This window comes from Carassius auratus, chromosome 47, assembly GCF_003368295.1.
Source record: "Carassius auratus strain Wakin chromosome 47, ASM336829v1, whole genome shotgun sequence".
In the NCBI taxonomy this organism is placed as follows: Eukaryota; Metazoa; Chordata; class Actinopteri; order Cypriniformes; family Cyprinidae; genus Carassius; species Carassius auratus.
In genome coordinates, this window is record NC_039289.1 from 14,329,781 (window position 1) to 14,343,386 (window position 13,606).

The window sequence follows — 13,606 nt, forward strand, 5'->3', positions numbered from 1 at the left end:
ATGAACAAAAACAATTTTTTAAGTTTGGGCTTATAAAAATTTGATCACTCACACCAAAAGCAGTTATTGTAAATGAAATGATCACAGATAATAGTTTTGATGTACTCTGCTTGACTGAAACCTGGCTAAAACCAAATGATTATTTTGGTCTAAATGAGTCTACTCCACCAAACTACTGTTATAAGCATGAGCCCCGTCAGACTGGTCGTGTCGGAGGTGTTGCAACAATATATAGTGATATTCTCAATGTTACCCAGAAAACAGGATACAGGTTTAACTCTTTTGAAATACTTCTGCTAAATGTTACACTGTCAGACATGCAAAAGAAATCTAATGTATCTCTTGCTCTGGCTACTGTGTATAGACCACCAGGGCCGTATACAGAATTCCTGAAAGAATTTGCAGATTTCCTCTCAGACCTTCTAGTTACAGTTGATAAGGTGCTAATCATGGTAGATTTTAATATTCACGTTGATAATGCAAATGATACATTAGGACTTGCGTTTACTGACCTAATAAACTCCTTTGGAGTCAAGCAAAATGTCACTGGGCCCACTCATCGTTTTAATCATACACTAGATTTAATTATATCGCATGGAATCGATCTTACTGCTATAGATATTGTACCTCAAAGTGATGATTTTACAGACCATTTCCTTGTATCGTGCATGCTGCATATAACTGATATTAACTATATGTCGCAGCCATACCGTCTGGGCAGAACTATTGTTCCAGCCACCAAAGAAAGATTCGCAAATAACCTGCCTGATCTATCTCAACTGCTAATTGTACCCAAAAATACACATGAATTAGACGAAATTACTGACAACATGGGCACTATTTTCTCTAAAGATTAGAAGCTGTTGCCCCGATCAGATTGAAAAAGGTTAGAGAAAAACGTACTATACCATGGTATAACAGTAATACTCACTCTCTCAAGAAAGTAACTCGTAGTCTTGAATGCAAATGGAGAAAAACTAACTTAGAAGTTTTTAGAATTGCATGGAAAAACAGTATGTCCAGTTATAGACAGGCTCTAAAAACTGCTAGGGCAGAGCATATCCACAAACTCATAGAAAATAACCAAAACAATCCAAGGTTTTTATTTAGCACAGTGGCTAAGTTAACAAATTACCAGACGCCACCTGATTCAAATATTCCACCAACGTTAAATAGTAGAGTTGGGGTACTCGAACTTGGACTCGGACTCTATTGTTAAAAGAGGTCCCGGGTATGCCATGTTTGGTATCTTAATGGTCTAAATGTTCATTTATATTATATGTTGATACCTATGGAAGGTAATAGTGTTACCAGAATCTTTAATAGTTTCTTCATCAACATCCAATCAAAGTCCATAAAACATATGCCTGAGGACAAAGGGTCATAAACTTTCCCTCCAAAGCTACCATTCCTCACTGGCTCACTCAAGTCCTGAGGGTGTGACATTGTCACCGTTTATAGATCACTGATCACCAGATCAGAAAAGGGTTTTTTTAGATGCAGAAACTCCAGGGAAAGATGCAGAGTTAAGAGTCCTCAAGAACCCAACCTAAACCTTTTCACATCAAGTTTCCTCTGACTCAAACTGGTTCTTTTCATCAACGAACTTAAGCAAAGATCAATTTAAGCCTACACATTGCATTTCTTTTTAACTGACAACCTAATTGTAATTTTTCAGATTATTTTATTATTCAGAAATGGTAAAACTATAGAAAACTGATATATCCCTAAATAGAGCTTATTATATCTCACAGTATATTCCCATAGTTTAACATATATTACACTTAAATACAGTAAATTATTTGCATGCATATAGATTAATAATTGAGTTATATGTACACCTATATATTAAATCCTTTTTTTGCAGCAGCAAATACTAGTTATGATTACACTGATACCATATACATCACATAATCAAATATTTACCAGGTGGTATTGATCTACCAGTCAGTAAAGCCAATCCAGTAAATATAATAAATTGAAACATCTTTCAAGTTTTTTGCTACTGAACCTAGTTTCAGAAAAGCAACCTAACACAAGTAATGCAAACTTGTATTGTCCTCAAACTCCACCCACCCATACATTTTTACTTATACAACAGGTTCTCAGAATGAGTCACTAGTGTAAAATAAATAAATAAATAGATAAAACAATTTGTCAAAATAATAATAATTATTTATGTATTTATTTATTATTATGGTTACAGATAATAAAAATATCAGATATATTTTAGACAGGCACACCCAATCAAATATAGAGTGTTATATCAAACTGCTAACAATAACCTTTTATAATGGTCCTGATATAGTTGAACACTTTCAATCAGGACCACTTCCGTCAAGTATATTTAATGACAATTATAATTGCATACAGTTAATTTTGGCGGTATGGTTATGTTCTGGGCAACACTACACACTACACATGCAGCCATGCTTGGACAGAGCGGGGAGAGCAGCAAGACAAACCCCCCTGGGGTACAGAACAGAACCATTATAAGCATACATAATTATAATTCACAATTACATGAGTTGTTAACAAAATGTGGTGGAGACTGCTTCCAATGAAGACACTGTAAAGAAAGAACAAGTTATATCAGATTACAGGTTCAGTTGGTGTAGTTGGGGTTGGAGGAGGGAGTTAATTGCAAGCAGCAATGCGATGGAGAGACACTGAATAATGGGAATTTAAATAGACCGCAGGTGATAGGTGTCAAGACTGGATTGGTACACGTCAGAAACAGCTGACTGTCAGCTGATGCAAGCATGACTAACATGACCTGACTGAACTAACGGGATGCTCGATTTCTCTTACATTCTGCATCGATACACGTCCTATTAGTTACAGGTACACTGACCACTCCTTAATGGTTAAGAACAAATAGTTTGTAAAAAGTGTCCTCATAACCTAAACAGAGATGCACAGAATAAAATATGAATCAATATATATATGATGAGCTTCAAGAGGTAGTCACCTGAAATGGTCTTCCAACAGTCTTGAAGGAGTTCCCAGAGAGATGCTTAGCACTTGTTGTTCCTTTTGCCTTCTGTCTGCGGTCCAGCTCACCCCTAAACCATCTGGATTGGGTTCAGGTCCGGTGACTGTGGAGGCCAGGTCATCTGGCGCAGCACCCAATCACTCTCCTTCTTGGTCAAATAACCCTTGATGCCTTCATTGTGACTCTACAATTTTCATAGTTATGAAAATAAGGAAAACTCTTTGAATGAAAAGGTGTGTCCAAACTTTTGGTCTGGACTGTATAAAAAACCTATGTATCTTCTGTTCCTCTTCAGGAACTCCAGCTGTGTCGAAAACGCTTTGGGGAACGCGCTTAGCGTGAGAATATCGTGTGTAATCAGTCCAATGGAAGAGCGTGACGTCACAGGCAGGGTGACGTAAGCGACCAGGAAGCTATAAAAGCACGTGCCGCGCAGCTGGCGTTAGTTCATGTCTTCAGCAAGTGCTCTGTGTGTGAATGTCATTTGTTTGTCTTGTGAGTCTTATTTACTGTTGTCTGTCCAGTAGAGCTCCAAGTCATGTCTAAGAGCAAGGCGAAAACTAAGCATGTTAAGGGCGAATATGGATCGCGTTACAGGTGCGTGGTATGCCTGGGTTCGAAGCATGCTGAGTCGGCTCTCGAGGGGCCGACTGTCCACACTGCGAGAGAATGTCTGTGCGGCTGCTTCGTTCCCGGAGGACTCTCTTTGGGGAGGGCGCCTTCACTAGCTTTCCCTGCGGTGCTGGCCCCACTTCTGCTGAGGCAGAACGGCACCTGCACTCGTGAGGTTCGCAAGTGGATTTGGCGGAGGAAATTGAGACGGGCGAGTCCCTATCTCCTTCCACTTCCGCCAGATCCGGCGCCCAATCTCTGGAGTCGGAAAGCACGCTCTGCGGTTCCTTCCACCCAGGGAGAGTGATCGACACTGTCCGTCTGTTATTAGTAGCCCTGTTCTGGCCGGGCCGAGTATGGTTCGCAGACCTGGTCTCGCTCCTCGACGGCTCTCCATGGGAAATACCGATTAAAACAGACCTACTCTCACAGGCGCAGGGCACGATAATTCACCCTCGCCCAGAGTTGTGGAAGCTGTGGATGTATTAGTATCCAGTCTCTCAACCAAGGTTGTTGAGACCCTTCTCCAATCCAGAGCTCCCTCTACGAGGAAACTATACACCCTGAGGTGAAAACTCTTCACCTCATGGTGCAAAGACCGCCAGCTAGACCCAGCAAACTGCCCAGTTGGTACAGTTCTGGAGTTCCTACAGGCCAGGCTCTCTGCAGGGTTGATCCACTCCACGTTGAAGGTCTACGTGACAGCCATTGCAGCCTACCATGCCCTTCTCGATGGCCAGTCTTTGGGAAGACACCCTTTAGTTACACATTTCCTCTGTGGTGCGCTGAGGCTGATACCTCCAGTACGGTCCCGTATTCCCCCGTGGGAATTGGTTGTGGTGTTAGAGGCATTGTGCAAACCTCAGTTTGAACCTATTCAAGATATCTCAGATAGACATCTGATGCTTAAAACAGCCTTTCTGTTGGCCATTACCTCTCTGAGGAGAGGAGGAGATCTGGATTTTGCACCTTTACAATTGCTTGTATGCTATGGTCCCCCCAAGAAGGGTTCTCCTACTTCTAAGCAGACTACTAGTCATTGGATAGTCGAGGCTATCAATGCCACCTATGACTCCTCTGGTCGTCCCCCGCTGTCGGGAGCCAAGGCTCACTTTACTCAGGGTATGGTGGGCTCCAAGGCCTTCCAAAGCAGGTGTATCCATTCTGGACATCTGCAATGCTTTGGGGTGGTCCATGCCTTCTACCTTCATAAAATTCTATGGCTTAGACATGCCAGTCACTCCAGGCACTTCTGTCATTGGTACTTGTTCCCCAAAGCGTTTTCGACGCAGCTGGAGCTCCTGAAGAGGAACGTCTCTAGGTTACGTATGTAACCCTAGTTCCTTGAGGGAACGAGATGCTGCATCTAGGAGCCACACGCCCGGCACCCCTGCCGGCGCTTGCTGGTACTCGAAGCTAATGCCAGCTGCACGGCACGTGCTTTTATAGCTTCCTGGTCACTTCGTCACCCCGCCTGTGACGTCACGCTCTTCCATTGGACCGATTACACACGATATTCAGAGTCGCTCACGCTAAGCGCATTCCCAAAAGCGTTTTCGACGCAGCATTTCATTCCCTCAAGGAACTAGGGTTACATACGTAACCTAGAGACGTTTATTTCCTGGTTTGTGTGAATATTACAAATATAGCAGTGCTTTGTGTTACTGTTGATAGAATGAATGAGATTCTGGGACACGGGTGGATCCTGCATTCCAGCAAACCTGAAATGAATTTACAAAGGATCAAACTATGTCAATAGTTCACGCTTTTCTACAAAGACAGAGAGTGAGAGAGCCAGCAGGCTATTGTTTTCTGTAAGTGTAGAATGTGAAAAGCATCTTCATGGTTACAGATTCCCAGCAAGTAGCTTTGTTCTCAGAAGATGGACTTTGATGTATTCTAAATGAAGATGACTGGCACCTTAAAAACACTATTACCAGCTACAAGGAAATGTGGCAATGTAGAACTTTGGTAACATTCTGGCAAGATAGTCTCAAAGTTCTGAGCAAACGTTCTTTCACATTAATAGAACGTTTGTATAAAGCGATCTGGTCTTTAATGATGTAATCAAAATGTTAGTACAACAATGTTATATATACATTGTTCAATGAATGTTTGCAGGATGTTAGTTGAATGTTGTTGTTATTTTTTTAAATGCTGCTACTTAGTGCTTATTATTTCAACATTTAAAAGTAACATTCACATAATGATTGCAAAATTATGGAATGGAATATTATCATTGCACACCAGTTACACTCACAATCAGATATAATACTTCCCAAAAGAAATATACCAGAATACCAAAATGAAAATGTTTGTGTCAAGGAGGTTTATTTTTGAAAACATGTTTCTAAAAATAACAATATAAGACAGTTTGAAGTGTGAGTTTAAAAGAATGTTTGTGCTATTCTTTTCCAATACTTTTCAGAACTGAGTATATTTCTCGCAATTGTCAGTTTATAACTAAAGTATCTTAACCAGCTTTTCACACTTTGTGAATTAATGACTTGCTCTAAATGCTGCTTCAGGTTTTCATCACATGCTGGTGAGCGACTAACAGCAGATGGAGATCATGCATTTATACTCCTCTATTTCCTGGGTGTGCAATGCTGAATATTCTGCCAAAATTGAACACCTGAATTTGTGAAGCGCCTGCCAGTTTAAATATAATTCAGACATTAACTTTTTTGTTTCGAGATGTAGTCATGTCTGTCAGCACTATCAATTTATAGCCCTCATTTATGCCACAAGGCCTTTGTGTTCATCAAGGCATCAGAAGAATGCATTTAAAGAGGCAGCTCCCTCTGTGACTCAGCTGTGGGAATTTCCATGCTTTCACCTGACCTTCACATGCACATTACAGTTAAGCTGCTTATTTCAATTATAGTTTTATTCCAAACAAAAGATGAAATGGATCTTTTGAGAATATTCCCGTATATCATGCTTTTTTGTTTTTTAATGTTCACTTCTGGTAATGTTGGAGATGCTCACTCATTTCATTTGTTGTTTATTAAACATTCCAGTGTGCTTTGATTTTTTAGCAGTGCTGTGTAGTAACTGATTACATGTACCTTGGATTGTGTACTCAGATTCCAAAAATAAAGTATTTGTAATTAGAGTATATGACATTTTTAAATTACTTTTTATGGATCACATGATTACATATTATTCACAAATGCCAGTTAATTACACATGGTGTAATGGTGTATGGTCACATGCAGGTAAACAAATAAAAGCATTTCAGCTTTTAAATTATATTTAATTTCCATTTTTATGATTTGATTAACTATTAGCTTTTTATCAACTCATATATCCACTGCAGTTCTTACATTAAGCCCAGTTTGGGAAAACCCTGATGTAAAGAAATGTGTAATGCATTTTATGATGTTGATATCAATATGGTACATTTAATGGTAAGTTTAAGAAAAAGCAATCTAAAAAGTAGTCAGAAAGCAATACCTGAAATGAGTAACCCATAAATTACGTTATGAATTACAGTTTTTATCATGTAATTTTAAATCGGGAACGAACTAAAATTTGTTATGAACCTACCCTGGGGCCCGTTCTTCATACATGGATTAAACAGTTAGCTGGATTTTGTTGTTGGTGATTTGACATGATCCAAAATTGTTAGGTTCTCTGAAGCTCATACTGGAGTTGTTGTCATTGCAACATGTCCATAAATTTTAACCTGCTCTGGAGCAGCATATTTAGCATAAACAGGATTAGACCAAATAATTTTAAGTGAAGGTAATACTTAAAGTATGTTCCAGTCACTATTTTCTTCCAGTAAACAAATTGTTGAATTTTTTTTTTCTTTTGCGCACAAAAAGTATTCTCGTAGCTTTTTAATTAATAATAATTGTGGATGAACCACTGATGTCACATGGCTTATTTTACAGATCTCCTTGCTACATGTGAGGACATTTCAGTTGCGTTGCTTGTCTATGCAGGGTCGGACAGCTCTCAGATTCTCTCAAAATTATCTTAAACTGTGTTCCGAAGATGAACAAACGGCTTACGGGTTTGAAACTACATGAGTGTGAGAATTTAATGACAGAGTAAATTTTTGGGTGAACTAACCCTTTAATAGTCTGATGTCATGACGTTGCTGTCTTGCTGCCAGACAATCACTGCACTGTTCATGGATTCAAGTATCCATATATCTGGTGTTAGCTTGTTTGAAGAACCAAATTAGCCAGAGATCAGCTATCATGACTGAAAGATCTGGCATCTGTCAAATCATCTCAGATGTGTTAAGTGAGCACTGTCTGGTATTAATGGTAATGGTAATGGTATTAATTCTTTACCAGATTCAGACCCTGAGAATGTTTCCAAACAAGAGGAAAACTGACAACAATAATATGTGTTCATTGTATAGTATTATTTAATTACAACAGTAAAACTGCAAGTATACAGAGGAAACAAAAAATAGATACAAAGACCATAATTAAAGGGAGTCAAAGACAGCAGTTTGTAGGGGTTGCCACCACCTCGGGGGAAGTGTGTATGGTCCAGACACAAGATGGCAACCAATATTATGGGAAACGAGGGGACTATTAAAAAGGAATGCCAGGCTTAGGAGCGCTGAGGGTTGGGATTTCCATAAGATCTTTAGGCCAACATTTTTCTTGATTTCTTCACAGTAATCCTGATGGTCCCACTAATGCTTGATTGAAAGTGCTTGAGAAACTGTAATGAAAAAAAAAAAGGTATGGTAACATCTGGTAATTTACAGCCTTAATAAAACAACAGCTTCTATATCTAATTATTCTGCTGTCAGCCAACTCTTTCTCACCTTAATAATATTAATAATAGCTCACCTTTTCAATATATGTAATGATTTCTTCATTGCTCAGCTCAACAAAGCATCTCAATTTGAAAGTTGCATGAGCTAATGTTGTCCTATCTGTTAAATGAAACCTCATATTAGATTCATATTAGATAAGGTGAATAAAAGTCCATTTTAAAAACAAAATCTGAATGGGGGTTAATAAAAATGAATGAACAGGCAAAATAAAATAGCTTTTTTACTCTGTGGGACAGAATCTGGAGATGAAAATATAAACTGACTTGCTGGTTGAGTTGAAGATGTAAGTTGAGCAGTCATTTGAGAAGATGTTGGTATTCGAGTAGATGTTAATGCAGCTGATATCGATGTTGATGCAGTTGATGGTGCAATCGTTGTTGATGACAGAGTGGTTGATGTTAGTACAGGTGAACTTAAAGTTGGTGTAGGTGGTCTTGATTGAGTTGTAGATGATGGTTCAGTGACTGCTGAGCGAGATGTAGACAGTGGGGCAAGGGTTGTTATTGATGATCGAGCTGTGGATGTTGTTGTAGCTGATATACATGTTGGTGCAGGAGTTTTTGTTAAACGAGCCATAGATGCCTTTGTAGCTATTATGCATGTTAGTGCAGGGGCTGTTGAATTTGCTGATGGAGCTGTAGATGTTTCTGCAGCTAGTGAGGTAGAAGAAAATAACATCAGTAGATGAGACAGAAGAAAAGCATCTATAGATGGCAGGCAAGAGTGACCTATAGTATAAAAAAAGCAAAAATGGAAGAATGCAGCACAAAACCACAAACTCAATTCTATTATTGAATGCTTTCCTTCCTTTGACACCGACATCAAAATAACCTGCATAGCACGTTTTGTTTTTTACTTGTAGGAAAGTATTTTTGCTTTGACTTTACTTGGTTTGATTTCTAATGTAAGACACAATCAATTAGGCATTTATGGAATTGTAGAGCAAGAACTGAAATATAAGAGTAAAAGGTCACCTTCTTTAGCAAAGAGCAGTTTCACTACTGAATCCCTTTCACTCGTATGTTTTGTTAGGTATGCTTTCTTTTATCTTATAAAGGAGAAGTCTGTGGCATCAAGCAGAATTGTGAAAATAATGACAAACAGGTTTCCAGAACCCTCCTCTGGTTAGACAAACCAAAACATTGTGATTGTGAAAAAAAAAATTCACTCAAGAATAAAAATGTGCCCATGATGCGCAAAGCTGACCTCATTCATCATTCCCCCGGAACTGCCTCATTTACAACTGTGAGCGCAAGTTAGATTAAAGTGATTATTACATTTAGAATATGGATAGTTTTCTTTCAAAAACACATCGATTTGCTACATGGGGCATATGTTCACCCCTTTTTTATGGATGGATGCCCTTGATTTCACTTCTTTTGGACTGATGCAAGCAACACCTGCTGAGTGGCATGAAACAGCTTGAAAGACCAAAGATGATTTTTAATATTACTCTGACTGGATTAATCTGAAATAAGATGGCAATATACAACTAGGATGCCTTGAGGGTGAGTAATTTATGGGCTTATTTTTGGACTTTAAAGCCAATATTGCTGTGATGGACTGTTCAAGATTCACAAACAAATGGAGCAATGCTCTGGTAGAAGCATGAAGCCAAAGTGTTCTGTTTGGTGAAGTCATACAGATACATTACTCACGCATGACTTTGATATTAAGATGGCACAGAAAACATTTATTTACCATCCAATAAATTACCCCAAGAGATGGTCTGTGGCAGGGGTGCTCTGGACACCGAGATTCACTTTCCTGCAGAGTTTAGCTGCAACCTGTATTAATCACTTACTGTACCTACAACTTTGTAGCAGAGATTGTCTTACGAGATCAGAGTATTTGAGAAAGCATAATGGCCAACGTAGATCATGTGTGCCTTAATAACCAATCACATTACAGCCTTGATGTCACTGAGCTTCAGTCAGAGTTGTGCGACACTCAGTGGCCGTTTATGGATACCATGAATGAGTGCCATAAGCTGAATCCCCCCTATCGCAAAAAGTCAGTGACTTTTTTTATAAAACAGTTTGTTTTTCAGTGTAAACTCTACAAATAGTTTCATCCAAAAGTATTGTTTAGTATATAACATGTTGAAGATTAGCTGTCAATTCATCCAATTATACGCTGTTTCCTCTAAAAAGTTGTTTATTCAGCGTAGTGAAATCTCTCCTTCATTCTCCTTCTAGTGGCTTTGTTTGTAGTAATCCTGAAGGTCTTGATTAGCCGTTTCAGGTGTGTTTGCTTAGGGTTGGAGCGAAACTCTGCAGAAAAGTGGATCTCGATGGTCCAGGGTTGAGGAAAATGGAAAATCTAAGATCCAGAAAAGATTTTACAACTAGAAAAGTTTTAGAAATCACTCCTCACGATTGCCTTATATCTTAGGGGATTTATATCATTTAAATAAGTCACAAATTGTCTACATTATAATTATGTGTTACTGTATCTATTATGGCTCATATAATTATATTATAACATCACATAATTTACTGAATAAAAAACACAAGCATTTGCAATTATAATTCACTGTTCATTTAAATAAGTATAAAAATATGTGCAGTTTGGCAATATACAGAATAAGCATATACTAAAAAAATGTAGCATCATTACTCCAGTATAAAGTGTCACGTTTCCTTCAGAAAGCATTCTAATATGCTGATTTATTATTAGAATTATACATATTTTTTGCGATATTTTTTTTTCAAGATTCTTTGGTAAATAAAAAGTTACATATACATATAAATCATCTCAGATACATATACATCACATAAACTTACATACAAATATTTTTGCTTTAAATAGATGCCTTACCTGTTGGTATTGATCTAACAATCGGTAAAGCCAATCCAAAAAATATAATAAATCCAAACATCTTTCAAGTTTTTTTTTTTTTGTTTACCAAACCTAATGCCAGGAAAGTGTATTCTGAGAGATAACCTGACCTGAGTAATGCAAGATTAATATACTGCCTTTAATCTCCACCCACCAATGTAATGCTTAATTTTCCTGATACAGCTTAACAATTTCTCTGACTGCTCTTGATTACAACAACATCACCACTCCTTTATGGCAAAGAACAAAGAAGTGCCCTCATAACCCAAACAGAGATGCCCATGCATATTACCATTTCAAATAACTAGTTTTTATTAGTTATATATACACATATGCTTGTTTGTATGTATGTATGTGTGTATATAATTTACCAGTACTAATAAATACAAAATTGTTGTAGAGTGTTGTTAACCTGTTCAGGAGTGGAGAAACCACTTTATTTCCTGGTTTGTGTGAATATTAAAAATGTATCAGCTCTTTGTGTTTCTGTTGATAGAATGAATGAGATTCTGGGTCACGGGTGGATCCTGCATTCCAGACTCTGTCAATGTTGTTCTGCAAACACAGAGAGCCAGATGACTATTGTCTTCTGTTATAAACAAGCTTCTTCATTGTTACAGATTCCCAGCAAGTAACTTTGATCTTAGAAGATGGAATTTGGCGTATTATAAACTAAGTTGATCACAATAACTGTTATATATATATATATATATATATATATATATATATATATATATATATATATATATATATATATATATATATATATATATATATATATATATATAGAATCTTTTATTGTTTAAAACTATAAGTGCTCAGAAGCTTTGGTCACCTCTTTACTGCAGTTTTGGCCCATTCCTCAGCTGAAAAAGCTTTTAATCTTTGATTTTCATATTGCCACTGCTTTTTTCAAATCCAACCAAATGTTTTCAATGAGAGTTCAATCTGGAGACTGAACAGGGCACTCGAGTACTTTCTATGACTGATCCCTGAGCCAAGCAGAAGTAGATTTGGATGTGTACTTTGCACCAAAAGGCATTACAATACTTGTCCAAATGGTCTGATACTTCAAAGAATCCGCAATGTCATAAAGTCATGATTTCCACGTCCTGCACCAGTAAAACACACCCCCTAAAATGGACTGGGCCCCCTCAATGTTTGACCATGGATGCTGTTCTCCTGTTTATAAGCTTTACCTTTAATTTACCAGACAATAACGCAGGGTCCAGAAGTCTGGTCACATCGCTCCACAAAACATTCTTCCAGTAACTTTTTTTTTTCTAACTTTATTTTTTTTTTTAAAGAGAGAGAGAGTTTCTAAATACTTAATTGTGTTTTAAGACAATAATACGTATATCGGTATATTGTTTGTTTCAGAAAATCAATGGATGTCATGCAATGCAATGTCTTCTTCTTCTTCTTTGGGTTTTAACGGCAGCTTGCATCGTTGACGTTGTATTACTGACATCTTCTGGTTCTAGTTATTTCCCATATACTTTAGTTGTCATATTCTTGTCATTAGTCCTGTTTTGGTCAGAAAACAAATCAAGTATTTCACTCCTTGTTCACTGCAGTCCATTATAATTGTTACTCCACGTCCTGTTAGTTCTATTTTTCCCATGTCTTTTATCATATCTACCCTCAAAAATCTATATTTTGAACAATTAATAAGCACATGTTCTACAGTCTCAGGTATTTGGCACTGATCACAAAACCCAGTATGTTTCCCCATTATATGAAGAGTGCTATTTAATTTATTATGCCCTATTCTTAATCTGGTTACAATAGTCTCTTCTCTTCTGTTTCCTGCCTTATTTTCCACAGGACCAACTCTTTTTTAAATTGAGTGTAAATGTCTTCCTTTTTGTTCTTGATCCCACCTTTTTTGCCATTCTTTAATATTTTTTCCCACACTATACTCTTTCCTTCTGATCTTGACAGGCTGATAACTGCTTCTTTACTCTCTTTTTGAAGTGCTTTCTTAGCTATGTTGTCTACCTTTTCATTTTCTATAATACCCATATGTGCTGGGACCCACATATATATAACATCACCTCCCTTATTTTTAATTCTTAAATAGGTAGACATAATATCATTAAAAACCTCCTGATGATTCTTTGCCATGATTCTCTGCCTTGATGCTCTGTAATACAGAGTCAGAGTCGCTGCAAATTAAAGTTCTGTTTGACTTCGTGTATTCTATCCATTCTAATGCCATCAAAATGGCAAACATCTCAACAGCATATACACTTAAATGATCTTATGTTCTTTTGCTCATCTCACTCTTCTGGCTGGGAATTACAATTGCAGCACCTGTAACTCCTGATATCGGGTCTTTAGATCCA

The 13,606-nt window shown here is 37.6% G+C and overlaps 1 long non-coding RNA gene across 1 annotated transcript; it reads right to left on the minus strand.

The window, feature by feature from the left end:
• Window positions 1-8,023: 8,023 nt before the first annotated feature.
• LOC113064636 (uncharacterized) lies at window positions 8,024-9,520 on the minus strand. Its single transcript, XR_003278863.1, has 3 exons — window positions 8,681-9,520; window positions 8,431-8,516; window positions 8,024-8,299 (listed from the first exon to the last, which is right to left on the minus strand). It is a non-coding gene; the product is annotated as an uncharacterized LOC113064636 (long non-coding RNA).
• Between the last annotated feature and the right edge of the window lie 4,086 nt (window positions 9,521-13,606).